Genomic DNA, 15,226 nt, shown 5'->3' on the forward strand with positions numbered 1-15,226 from the left:
TAATGTATTATCACATGCACTAAAAGCATCCTCTCCTGAAACTGTCTGCCAACCCCTCACAGCTATGTTCTGCTAAATCCTCCACAAGCACCAAACCATCAACACAGCCACATTCTGCCCCAGCAAGTCAGTTTCAAACAAAAGAAAAGTAAAAAAACAAACAAACTTTGTGTCTGTTTTGTGGCAGGCAGATGACAAAAGCAGGGCTGTATTTTTTGGTATTATATAGAATGTTTTTGTTCTGACAGTTCTTCCAGTTAGGGGTTTATTAGATTTATTTAGTTAATTTTAGTTTTTGGAATTTTTTTGAAGTATTATTTGTTTTTATTCTGTCTATTCAGTGTCCTTCAACAAGAATGGTGGTGGTGGGGTTCATAATATTCACAATGGTATTTTATTAGTTGTTGGTTTAACCATAGATGAGGTAACGGCTGTTATGTTATTTTCTTTTCAATGACGTTTCTTGTCACATGTTCAAAAACAACCAATATTGCATATCTATAATTTATATAATGAATATAATTAAACAATACTTACACTATAACGTAAATTAGAAGTGTAATAGAAAAATTTTTTTTTTTTTATATTTTTACGCCATGTTGAATTTTACTCGAATACAAATACAAATACTTTTCCCAACTCAACAAATACAAATACAGATACAAATAACGGCTGCTCCGCACATCCCTAATATATATATATATATATATATATATATATATAGAGGCTTTAGTTACAGTCAATGTTAAAAATTATTACAATACAAAAACTGTGGAGTGTGGTGTGGAAGTCTGAAGTTTTACAATTATTGATAGCCTGGTACAAGACTTAGGATGAGATTTGTGCCCTCTGAAACACCCACAGAATAAAATAGTGGCCTTATTCATGCTGAGCTCATTTTCAGCAAGCTCCAAGGAGGACGTCCATACAAGATTGAGAGCTCTTTTTTTTCTACAAGGGAACATTTTCCTACCCCTCCTTTTGCAAGCCAGTCAGTTGCGCAGCATTGGCTGGTTGTTAATACTCTCCCTCTGGAGCTGTTTTGTATGGTTGAAGAGGAAATGTGCACTTTTTTTTGTTTCGTTTTGTGTGTGTTTTTTGAGATGCTGATCCACGAGGGTTCCTCTGAAGGATCCACTCATAAACAGCCAGGATGGTTATTTGTCCCATGAATGGGGCTCTGGAGGGGCTGCCGGAGAGCAAACGCTCACGACAGCTCACTTTCCTGCAGCTAGTTGCCAATGAATTCTTAATAATCCACTTTTCAGATGACACGCTCTCGCAAGCGTTATATAACCTAGCAAATAAATACACAAATGTGTCAGTGTGAAAACTGCAGACATATAAACTCAGGTAAAAACAATATTTTCAGCAGGATGTTCCAGAGGAGCATTGTAGTTATGGACAAACTAACTTTTTTAAAAAATGTAAACAAATAAACTTTTTGACTTTTTATTTTGTAATGTTGAGAGCAGTTGGGTTTCAGTTTTCATTATTATTTTTTACATTGCAATATTTATTTTTTTATTATTTTTAATTTTTTTGCATTATGATTACTATTAAACCGGAAGACTTGAATAGCTCTATTTAAAAAGAGTTCATTCATTTAGACTGATTGGAATGATTCTTTAGTGGAGTGAATAATGCATAAAACAAACACATTTCAAGCATAGATTAATGCATTAGAGCAAAGAAAGCATGACATAAACAGTGTTTTATGGTTTCTTGTGAAGCCTCTCAGTATTAAGCCACATCAATGGAATAACTAATGTAAAATAAAACTGCAAAGTCTTCCATTTAAAAATAATCCAATACAATTGATCTTTATTAAAGTTACAAATGGTACAATTTCACGCCTGACTGTTATAAACTCTCTTAAAATGCTAACATAGCCACAGGCCTTCAAATGCAAATGATAAGCAATCACACTATTATGGTTAAACTTGGCAGTGACTTCACAAATGTCTTGTGCTCTCAAATGTGTGTCTGATCAACTATAATTGAGACTATTATGGTTGCACACATTGCGGTATCAATGTTTAAATTATATATTGTACAGCACTGCTCCAAACTTTCTCAAAATCACACAAAATGTAAGCAAATAGAGGGAGAAGTTTGAAAGTGACAAGATGGAACCCTGGGGTAAACCAGATACAGGTGAAGCACAATTACCAATAATGGAAAAAAACAGAACCCATCCCCCCACCCCACCCACTCTGAAAATTCTGATTTAAACTATTCTCTTGCTTATCTTTTTTGTTATTACATTTTTAATTAATTTTTAATAAAGTAAATACTGGAATATGTCCTATAAGCTACAAGACAATGGATTACCAGGTTGGAAATTGACAGAGGTTCTGCCATGGTCACTTCAATTCGACAGGTATGGAAGGAAAAAAATGGCCTGTAATTTTCCACTGGTGTGGGTTAAGTGTAGGTTTTTCAGCCTGCTTGAGTGTGATGGGGAAAAAGGTTAGTGAAGAGTGATGTGTTGATTATGTCTGTCAGCGCAGGTAAGAGTGTAGGAGGGAAAACCTGTAGAAGAAGGCTGGCGAAATGGTCAAAAGGGCAAGTGGTAGGCTGGCCAAAATGAAGAAGCATAAAGATCAGTCTCGATGTGAGGAGGGAGACTAATGTGACCAGAAACTAACACTGGCTTATGGATAATACCATGACAGGGTTAATTCACCAAAAAATGAAAATTGTATTATTAATACATTTTGTTATATGGCGATGTTTTTTTTATTATTTTCTAGACTAAATGTCAGGACCATTGCGATGCTGGAGCTTTCATATTCCATTCAAAATACAGATTGTTTTGGAGCTCATAACTTTGCGCTTCCATTTCTAGTTGAATCAGAGATACTATCTGTCATTAAGAAAAAAAAAATATTATTAGAATTATTTTGTTCATACTTAACAAAATGGTTCCATTTGAAAACATTTATAAGTCATTAGGTTTGTAGGTTCAAAACCTGATTTAAATATAGAAAAATCCAATTAGTAAATTCAAAACATGATTCAAAAATACACAAATCCAATTTGTAATTTAAAAAACACGATTCATAAATACACAAATCCAATTCGTAAATTCAAAACACGATTTATAAATACACAAATCCAATTGGTAAATTCATAGCACGATTCATAAATACACAAATCAAATTCGTAAATTTAAAACACAATTCATAAATATACAAATCCAATTCGTAAATTTAAAACACGATTAAAAAAAATATGCGACACAAATTTGTCAATTTAAAACATGATTCGAAAATACACAAATACAATTAGTAAATTATAAACAAGATCCAAAAATACACAAATCCAATTTGTATATTCAAAACACAATTAAAAAAATACACAAATTGAATTCATAAATTCAAAGCACCATTATTTATTATTATTATTATTATATTTTTATTATAAAAAAATGCCATAAACTGATCCAAGATTTCAAATACAAAAAGAAAAGAAATTGAGCCGGAAGTTGTGGCTGCTCCACTAGTTCTTCACTTACAGTAGGCTACATGTTCTGCTTTAGATCGACTTTAGGTCTGGCCGTTGCTTGCAGACACCATGTAGTTCTTTGACACAGGGCTTGTCTAAGTCTGCTGGAGACCCCTTGGGAAAAACTCCAGTGCCCGCTCTCAGACATTTACATCCCCTGTACTGAAATACATTCTGCTAACCTCAACCTGACGAAGCCAGCAGTATATTAATGAGCCTAGCGGAGAACTGCTCAGGCAAATCCAAACTCAGCTACATAGACTGGAGCCACTTAATACACCTTTTACAAAATCCTCAATCCATTTTAGCTTAGTACCCAACATCTCAACATATTCAAAATAGTGCATTTTGTGATCAACAGGAAATATACAGTCGAAGTCAGAACTAGTAGCCCTCCTGAATTATTAGCACCCCCTTATATTTTCCCCCAATTTCTTTAAGATTTTTTTCAACACATTTCTAAGCATATTAGTTTTATTAACTAATTTCTCATAACTGATTTATTTTATCTTTGCCATGATTACAGTACATACTAATTTACTAGATATTTTTCAAGACACTTCTATACAGCTTAAAGTGACATTTAAAGGCTTAACTAATTAGGCAGGTTAGGGTAATTAGGCAAATGATTGTATAACGATGGTTTGTTCTTTAGACAATCGAAAAAAAAATGTATAGCTTTAGAGGACTAATAATATTGACCTTAAAAAAATTAGAAAACTATTTTTATTCCAGTTAAACTGAATAAAATAAATTTCTCCAGAAGAAATAAATATTATTGGAAATACTGTGAAAAAAAATCCATGCTCTGTTAAACATAATTTTGGGAAATATTTGAAAAATAAAACTAATTTAAATCAGAGGAGGGCTAGTAGTTTTGACTTCAGCTGTATATGTAAGGTTTGGAACAACATGGGGGTTTGATAGAATATTCATCAGGGAAACAACTAAAATATACAACAAATAATATACAGTAAACACATACATGTATATGAAAAAAGAGGCAGTGACCATATGCAGAATTTTTCTGCTTTATATGAGTGACTACTGGTATTATGAACGTACTTTACCATCCACTGGTATCTTTTGGTAATCACACATAAATATGCCACAAAATGTTGACATTTTTGTTTTGAGCTTGATCAAACAGTAAGGCAGGCCTGTTCAGTAGTCACTGGTATTTTAATGACTATTCCTTGTGTGCAGATTTACCTGCATATGCTAACATTATGAAATGTGTAGTGATTTTCCTTTTCTACAACAAACATGGAGTGTGCTAAAAGAACATTTAGAGCGAATCTGAGTTGTGTGACAGGAACCATCATGTATAATATGTGACAGGGAATCAAGTAAATGCATTTTAGAGAAATTAATACTTGATTTCAAATGAATTATTTATATGCCATGCACAAAAAACGTTTAATCATTAGCAAAGTTTATTAATTGCTTGAATATAACAATGTTCTAAATGATGATATACTGTAGATACATGCAAATAATCAACAAATCTATGCTTTAAACATGCTAGCTCAATCATGCTATCAACATGATCAAACATAATATCAATTTACTAATGCTAGAAGAAAAGTCTAAGCATTCTAGAAATGCTAAAATGTGTCAGCAAGGTCTAGAACAGGGGTGGGCAAACTCGGTCCTGGAGGGCCGGTGTCCTGCACAGTTTAGCTCCAGCTCTAATCACCCACACCTGCTTATAGATTTCTAGTGATCTTGAAGACACTGATTAGTTTGTTCAGGTGTGTTTGACTAGTGTTGGAACAAAACTCTGCAGGGACACCGGCCCTCGAGGATCAAGTTTGCCCATCCCTGGTCTAGAACATTCTTAAACATTGTTATGCTTTCAGTCTTATCCATTCCAAAGTCTTAGAATGTCTGGGCTCACTTTATATAAAGTGGCTCTAACTTCTATGTACTTAAATCAAAATATAAATACAGTGAACTTAACGTGTTCATAATGTACTGCAGAACCCTTCTGGTGCTCTTCAGTTGGGATACGGGTAGGGTTGGGGACAGGTTTGATGGTATGGATAGGTTTAAGGGTGGGTTTGAAGTATAAGGGATGATCAACAGTGTAATTATACAAAAATTAATTACAGATGTAATTACATGCAGGCATTTGATCAAGCATAAGTACAATATAAGAACATGCATTTACACAATAACATTGTAACAAATTATACATTTCAGTTTAAGTAGGCTACATATTAGTTAAGGCCACTTAATAAAAAGTGGGACCGAATATCCTGTCTATAAAAAAGGGTTAGGGTGTGGTGGCTGGTGTAATCCTCAAAAGACGAGCAATTTACAGGCACCTACCTAACATGGCTGTAAGTGAGAATTTGTGTTTATTAACTTGACGCTCCAGTAGGAAATGGCGTCTGACCACACAATGACACAGGCCTCCAGTTCATAACAGTAAATCAATACTGTAATATTATTTTGTTGGTTCGCCGATCCACTGCTTTGTTGTTGAGTGCTGAGTGTCGATATAATTTCTTTGGGTCTGAAGTAGAATGGATGTGTTATTTAAAGAGATGATCACACTGTGGTAAATTGAATGCTGTTCACAGATCACTTCCAGACTGTCACAAACCTATTAGTATTTCTTATGCTTTGTATTCTAATGTAGTGGAATGCAATATATGATTAACGCATTACCTTTGAATACTGTCTGGGTTGTCTCAACACCCATTTCAGTAATAGACATAACAGATAACACCACATACAGTGCTCAGCATATGTACTGTACGGTATAAGTACACCTCTCACAAATCTATCCTTTAAATTTATATTTTAATAGGAAGCTATATTACTATATTTGTGCATATACATTAGATTAGTCAGTACTAAAGCCAAATCTGGAGCTAATCTAACAAAATAATTTACGGTAATGGTCTAAAAACTAGTACAGCCAAATTTATATGTTAGAGAAAAATATTAAATACAAATAAAAAAACAGCAAAAATCAAGAGAAGCAAAACGTTTTTAAAAAGTTCAGTTGAAATTTTGTAGGTTGTAATTTTATTTGCAATATTTTGCTTGAATTGTATTATCTTTCAATTTCTAAAAATGTTTGGTGACTAAAATATTATTTTAATAAATATATCTGTTTTATAAATCAGTTTTGTTTAAATGCACCAATTTATATTATATATAATAATAATAACAACAATACAGTTTATTTAAAGGTGCCTTTCTGGCAACTCAGGGAAACCATACAATAAAACAAGAGCAACAAAACAACAAGAAAAATAATAAAAACATATACACAGCAATAGTGCAGACAAAATTGATTAATTAAGCACTAAAAGCTATCTTAAATAAGTGGGTTTTAGGTCTTGATTTAAATAGTGTGAGGGAGTCAATGTTTCTGATGGCAGGTGCAGTGAATTCCAAAGCCAGGGAGCAGAGTGGCTGAATGCTCTGTTGCCTATAGACGATAGACGAGCAGGAGGAACAGACAAGTGGAAGAAGGAAGAAGATCGCAGGGAGTGAGAAGGAACAGAAATGTGCATGAGGGCAGACAAATATGGAGGGGCGAGATTGTGGATGGCTTTGAATGTTAACAGCAAAATTAAAAAAAAAAAAATATTCGAAAATGAAATGGTAACCAGTGAAGCTGCTGCAATACAGGGGTGATGTGATGAGAAGAAGGGGATCTGGTGATGATACGGACAGCTGAGTTCTGGACCAACTGAAGCTTTTGGAGGGTTTTTGAGTGAGACCAAAGAGAAGGGAGTTGCAGTTATTTAAACAAGATGTGACAAGGATATGGACAAGAACAGCAGTGGCATGAGCGGTAAGAGAAGGGCAGAGACTGGTAATGTTGCGTAGGTGGAAGTAAGCAGACAGGGTGATGTTATCAATGTGAGAATCAAAAGATAGGGTGCTATCAAGGATGACACCCAGACTCTTAACCTGTTTGGAGGGATAAATGGAACAGTTATCAATAGAGGAAAGCTGTCAAGTTTTAGAAAGTGTTGATTTGGTACCAACAAGCAAAACATCAGTTTTTGAACTATTTAGTTTGAGGAAGTTAAGAGAGAGCCAATATTTGATTTCTGCTTAGCAGACTGTAAGGGATGATGGTGGAAAATAAGAAGAGGGTTTGCCAGACAGATAGAGCTGGTTGTCATCTGCATAGCAGTGGAAATGAGTGTTATATTGACTATATTCTCTGAAATATGCATACAAATGTTCATTTTCAAAATGGGTGTATTCATTTACGCTGAGCACTGTGTGTGTCAGTTGAGGTCAAGGGAGTGAATTTTACTCAAACTTCTATTACAACTTTCTGATACCATTAACCTTTAAAAATCCGTCCCATTTGAGTCACAGCTCTGATGTAATAAATCCGCTTCAACCTACTCGGTGCTAAATGTGGTCTAAACCAGCATTTACAGCATAAGATGTTGGCACACTAAAAAGGACGCTAAAGACCAGCCTCCAGAGTCAGTAGCTAATTCTCTTGTATAGGCCAGAGGAGTAAAGGCATATGAAAATCGTATGAAAGCAGCCGTATGCAGTACTACAAAGTTTTATTACCTGTGACTGGTTGCACCAGCAGTGTGCATGATAAAACAAAGCCTAGTTGTGACCTAAAGGGACACTAAGTGGCTACCTACACACACACACCAGCTTTCAGAAAGGATCAGATGTGCTCCAACGTTAGGTACAATCAAATCAAGACTTAAAGCACATCTGTTTTGCTGTGCCTTTACTGAATGAGCACTGTACTACATACATCTGATATTTTATTTTGTCTTTATTTTATTTTTCATTCTTTTATAACCTGTTTTAACAAATTGTAATCTGTTTTAATCATTTCTATTTCTAATCATTTTTATTTTTGTTGTTCGGTTTTTTCTTGTTTATGTAAAGCACTTTGAATTCCCATTGTGTTTAAAATGTGCTACAGTATTAAACAAACATGCCTTGCCTTACTAAATATTTTTGTGTTGCACCAATGAATTTAGTTCACATTCATTCATTCATTCATTTTCTTGTCGGCTTTGTCCCTTTATTAATCCGGGTTCGCCACAGCGGAATGAACCGCCAACTTATGCAGCAAAATTTTACACAGCGGATGCACTTCCAGCCGCAACCCATCTCTGGAAAACTTCCACACACACATTCACACACACACTCATACACTACGGACAATTTAGCCTACCCAATTCACCTGTACCGCATGTCTTTGGACTGTTGGGGAAATCGGAGCAAACCCACGCGAAGGCAGGGAGAACATGCAAACTCCACACAGAAACGCAGACTGAGCCAAGGTTCGAACCAGCGACCTTCTTGCTGTGAGGCAACAGCACTACCTACTGCGCCACTGCCTTGACTAGTTTAAACATTTATGACAGAAAAGAGATGACAGTGAGATTAGTTTACCTTGAGGAGCTTGCGATATGATAACAAAGAATGGTTTGCCTCTACTCACAGCCTTACTTTCCTCCCAAATCTCGCATTTGTTTTGGTTTATGAAAGAAGAGATTAATTTTGTTTCAAGGAGTATATTATGTTTATTGTCTTCACTAATTAAAATAAGAATTTCTTCATGACTGAGTTTTTAATTCCTGCACTTTTCTATGTGGAATATACATAATAGATTTAAGTTTAATGTTTTGATAACTTCATGTTTATTTCGTGTGCATTCACAGCTTGTAATGCAGATGTGTTATCAGTGACTGACTGTAATTTAATGTGCTATAAAAATCTGATTTTTAATTAAATTTTCATAGGACAGTTATATATAGATGCATTAGTTGCAGTTGTTTTACTGTACAGTATATTACATCACTCAAAGAGACTACGCATGACTTTACAGAGAGCTTATGACAGAGAGCTTAAGATGATGTCTAGACCCGATAATTTTATGAGAAATCGAGCCCAATCGCGTGGTTTCAAACTCGATCGGAATCGGACAAAAACATATCATATATTTCTTATATATTTATGTATATTGGCTGGCACAGAGTTAGAACTCTTTCTTGACTTCACACAGAAACAGCAACATATGCGGCATGGAATCACTTTATTGCAGTGATGCTATTGGTTAAATACTGGCTAAGTAGAAAACGGAAGCAACTTTAAGTGGAAAGCACAAGAATATCTGCGGTATTATAAAGTTGATAACGACAACATTGCCATAGCTAACTGTGAGATATGTAAACTTGAGATTGCCTGATGGGTGTTTTAAGTTGACGTGCTATTTGTTTTTTTATATTAGATTTTTGTATGTTTACTGTTGCACTAAAGTTTAAGGGCTCTATTTTGACCATCCATGCGCATGCCCAAAGCGCAGGGCGCAAACGGATTAAGGGCGTGTCAGAATCCACTTTGGCTATTTTAAGGATAGAAAAGTCCACCTTGCGCCGTGGCGCATGGTCTAACAGGGTTGAGCTTATTCTCTTAATGAGTTATAGTTGTGTTTTGAGAATAAACCAATCAGAGTCTCATCTTTGCATTGCGCCATAGCACATTTGCTATTTACATGACGGACTTTGTAAGTGGAAAAACTGAGAGTTTCACAAGTAGGAAAACAGTTAAACAGAGCATCTACAGGCAAGAATGAGAGATAAGCCTTCTCATTCTTTACTTTCACTTTCACTCTCGTGGTTAGGAAAACTTGTTGTACGCACAGACATCCATTAGCCTATAAATAATCAAATTAGTTTGTTAAACGCAAAGATTTGTTTCAAAACGAATTCTAAATTCAGCTCTAATTTCCAGCAAACGAATAAATGAACAATAATAAAGAAGTGTGTTGAAAAAACAGTTATTTCCAAATACACATTATGTCCCCCATATGGTCTAAAACCTGACAGGTGGGCAAATCTAAGCTTGATTTTTTAATAAAACAAATATAAATATGCATATAATAAATAATACCACTAATAATAATATTATACAAAAGCAAATTGTTATGTTATTGTTATGAATAAACTGAAAAAGCCCCCCGAGATGAAGAAAGCATGAAAGTATGGTTTTTATATTTATGTTGGCTAGAAAATAATATTTTTTGCAATATTTTAATCATTTAGTTCTTTTTCATATGTAAAGATATTTGCGTATTGCTCCACATCTTGTGTGTATTAAGCAGTGTGTAAGTGAGGCGCACAACTAATGCGCCCTGCGCTGGACTATAGAGCGGTTTTGATCTGGTCTATTTAACAGTCTATTATAGTTCCTCAAAATAGCAACGCTCCAGCAATGCGCCTCAACACGCCTCCTTATTTAGACCAGAATGCCTATGGGCACACATATGAGCACAAAAGCATTTGCTATTTAAACAGCGTGCTGCAAAACGTCAAAACGACATAAACTACTTAAACTTGCGCCAACCTTAAACTAGCAAGCAACAATTGCGTCGCGCCTCGCACCGGATGTATGATAGGACCCTATAAGTGTAGAATTGACGTTATTTATCACTCGAATGTTCAAGCTACCTCACAGAAGTTTGTTTACAAATTACTGTTTGTTTACAGAGTTGTTGAATGTTAAAATAAGGTGAATTAAATAAAAATAAAGAACATTCTGGATCTGTTTCTTAACTCTTTTTTCATTTTTTTTTTATTATGTATTATAGAAGTATTAAGTTTTCAATATCGTTAGATACTCAAAATCAAATAACTCTGACACAAGGGCAAAAAAAAAAAAAAAAAAAACTCATCGGGTATATATTCATACATATATGGATATTTTATTTCCATTGCTTTTTAAAGTGAAATAATAGCTTATAGAAACATATGAGTCTCAGTAAAATGCAAATTTAAGAAGAAAAATTCAGATGGCATTTAGAGGATTTTGCATCTATACTCTTTATATTTTTATTATTGATAATATAAGAAAAGAAAATACAATACAAAAATGTACATTATCTCCCTCTCTCTGAATCATTTAAACTACAATATATAACATTGATTTTGTTTTTCCAGAACACAATATGATTTACTAAGATTTGTTGTAGTTTATAAGGGACCATACATGTGAATAAGTGCATGCTGACACTTCTGAGGTGCCTGACTCAGCTGAACAGTAATGCATATAGACACAGCTGAATGAGCTTTGTTTTACCTACAATATAAGTCATCAAAAGCGAGAGATTATTTAATAATTCGTTATTTCATTATGTGCAAATGTGCCTTCGGGCAATGCGGCAAAAACCATATTATCAGCAATACAGGAGAAGAATGGCAATGTAAATCAACAGAACAGTCATTAGTAATGCTTGTCAAAGGGATATTTGAAAAAGAGAAAAGGGGAGTTTGAGAGAGAGAGAGAGAGAGAGAGAGAGAGAGAGAGAGAGAGAGAGAGAAAGAGAGAGAATGGTGGGGAATGAACTAAAAGAGAAAGCAAGAAAGGCCTTCTATAGTTTTAAAATATCTACACAAATCAAAATTCCAATTTGAATCAGGCTCAAAATATTCCAATCGGTGATTGAACCTATAGAGCTCAAGAATCTATGTCATGGCAAGTTGATATAGACAACCAACAACAAAGATAGTGGGGCCATTCTTCATCAATAGAAACCTCAACGCCACTGGATATTTGCAATGGCTAAATGATGATGTGTTTCCCGCTTTATGCACTGAAGCTGGTACATTCCCTGAGTTTTACCAGCAAGATGGTGCACCACCACATTATGGGTGTCTGGTCCAAGCATTCCTAGATTAACAGTTTCCTGAAAAGTGGATTGGTTGTCGTGGGCCAGTTGAATATGCATATAATAAATAATACTAATAATAATAATAATACAAAAGCAATAAATAGTACAAAAGCAAATTGTTATGAATAAACTGAAAAAGCCCCACTGAGATGAAGAAGGCATGAAAGTATGGTTTTTATATTTATTTAGGCTAGAAAATAATGTTTTTTTTTGAAATAATTTAATCATTTAATTCTTTTTCATATGTAAAGATATTTTAATATTGCTCTACATCTTGTCTGTATTAAGCAGTGTGTAAGTGAGGCGTACAACTAATGCGCTCTGCGCTGGACTGTAGACCGGCTTTGATCTGGTCTATTGAACAGTCTATTATAGTACTTCAAAAAAGCAACGTGCCAGCAATGCGCCTCAACATGCCTCATTATTTAGATCAGAATGCCTATGAGCGCACATATGAGCATTTGCATTTGCTATTTAAACAGGTCTCCTGATCTGACCCCCTTAGACTTTTATCTTTGAAGTCATATGAAGGCAATTGTCTATGGTGTGAAGATACAAGATGTGCAGCCATCTTGAAAGGTTTGCACCCTCACATATACTAATGTGCCACAAACAGGACGTTAATTTTACCCACCATTCCTATTTTATTAAGGTGTATCCATATAAATGGCTCACCCTGTAGTCGCAATAAGTTTTTATTGGAATTTTATATTTTTTTAATATAAAAAACTAGCAGCGCATATACCCAATTGGGCCAGTATCCTCCACTCATGTGCATTGAAAAACAAATCATCAGACACCGGAAGTACTTCAGTGACCCCAACTCCTATCATTTCAAGCTCTCAAAAAACATTAAATGAACACTAAAAAAGGTCCCTCTGGTTCAGATGGTCCTGAAGCTGCAAACATAAACCATCACAACAAACATGAGCCATCAGCAAACAGCATCGGCACACACTCAACCACAAAATTCAGCACAACTCAATTACAAAAACATGAAAAGAAAATTATCTGATTTATTGGAATGAAGCTGCAAGAAAACAAGGCAAACTTGATTGCTATTTGGACATAAAAAAGAGATTACAACAGCAACATATTAAAGGGCTGTAAAAAACAGTCAACTAAGAAAAACAGATTGAGTAGCCACAGTCTAGCTGTAGAGAAGGGCTGATACAGACAGAACTGGCAACCTAGAGAGAGCCGCATCTGCCCACATTGCATTCTTCACCCGCTGCACAAACTATCAGCACATCAGAGAAGCAATCAACTCTAAATTTGAGCTTATATACTCTTAATTCACCTAGTTAGACAATAAAACACAACTTTAACATGTATTAGGTAAAAAAAGCTGATTATATGTTAGAGCAGAACAATACATTGATACCGGTCACTAAAAGAGAGACCAATAGAAACCTTTAAAACACATACCCCAATGAAATTTAGAGCTATCTTAGAGCAGCACAAAACTTTGAAGTCTGACTCAAAAAGAGAAAGAGAGGAGACATCATAAAATGTTGATTGTTAAATATATTATTTATTATAATTTTGTATTATTGTTTCATCCTACAATGTTGATTGTTAAAAAATGTTAATTATTGTGCTTTTTTTTGCTTAACTACTAATATGCCATTTGTTTTATGATGTTCTGTTTAATATAGGGACAACAAATCCATATAATGTATGTATATACATAACATTCATTAATTTCTTGTCAGATTAGTCCCTCTTTTAATCCGGGGTTGCCACAGCGGAATGAACCACGAACTTATCCAGCAAGTTTTTACGCAGAGGATGCCCTTCCAGCCGTAACCCATCTCTGGGAAACATTCACACACACATTCACACACACACACACACACACGCACACACACACACACACACACACACACACACACACACACACACACACACACTCATACACTACGGACAATTTAGCCTACCCAATTCACCTGTTCCGCATGTCTTTGGACTGTTGGGGAAACCAGAGCAGCTGGAGGAAACCCACGCGAACGCAGGAAGAACATGCAAACTCCACACGTTTTGAATTTGAATAATATATAATAGAATTTGAATTGACTTCTGAATAAGTGACTTATACTCAGCAAATCTTATTTCTAAAGCCCTGTTCGCTTAACGTATGCTGTGCTGCACAAAGGAGAACAGGAAAGGCAAAGTCTCTTTTATGACAAAAGATGTATCTTACCATTCTGTAGTCTGTGAAATAAGATTTCATGACTTATATGTCAAGCATCTCTGCAGCTTGAGAGGATTCTGCCACGCCGACCATATCATGAGTTACTGCGGCTTCAAGCTGTCAGACAGTATATGTTCTCTCTACCTACTGCTGGTCTGAAGTCTGAAACACAAGCAACAAAAGAGATAGATCATTAATGAAACAAGGGCACTGAATCTCTCTGCTTTCTCTCTACATGAAGCACAAAAGGAGAATCAAAAACCTTCACAAAAAAAAAATTGTTTTTAAGAATCCCATGGCTTTGTGCAATACTGGTATTTATATATGGACTTCAAAACTTGAAGTATAAAATCGCTCAACACATTTTGCATGATCACATCATGCAAATTAATTAAACATTCCAGGTTAGGTTCTTTATGGTTAGTGTGTAATACTAAAAGCAAGGTTAACTTTACAGAACTTTGAATCTTAGTTGTCTAAGCTAAAACTTGCTCAAGATGTTTCTGTTCCGAGTAAGTTCAGTGAACTGAGAATATGCTAACTGTGAACACATAACACATGGAAACAATACAAATCCACAAGTCACCATGGAAACCATTTTAATTAGAAGCAAATAAAAAATAATAATAATAAAATGTGTGCTTTTAAGATAATATGGTTCTATGTGCTTGTTTTTGTTTTTTTTTAGTTTCATATTGCTGCTACCTTTAAAGTACACACACACACACACACACACACAGACACACACATACACACCAATGAAATAAATGTAAATATTATTATACCCAAATCAGAGTTGTCTTGTTTGTGGTTTACATCAGATCGATTGTAGT

General features: G+C 34.9%; 1 long non-coding RNA gene across 3 annotated transcripts in view; it reads right to left on the reverse strand.

Moving 5' to 3' along the window:
- LOC137488721 (uncharacterized) overlaps positions 1 to 15,226 on the reverse strand; it is a 139,472-nt gene that overhangs the window by 48,160 nt on the left and 76,086 nt on the right. For all 3 annotated transcript variants that reach the window (XR_015518178.1, XR_015518179.1, XR_015518180.1), the window contains one exon: positions 14,403 to 14,555. This is a non-coding gene — a long non-coding RNA (uncharacterized LOC137488721). The remainder of the gene's footprint in view (positions 1 to 14,402; positions 14,556 to 15,226) is intronic.

Source organism: Danio rerio, chromosome 20, assembly GCF_052040795.2.
Source record: "Danio rerio strain M-AB ecotype USA chromosome 20, GRCz13ab, whole genome shotgun sequence".
Lineage (NCBI taxonomy): Eukaryota > Metazoa > Chordata > Actinopteri > Cypriniformes > Danionidae > Danio > Danio rerio.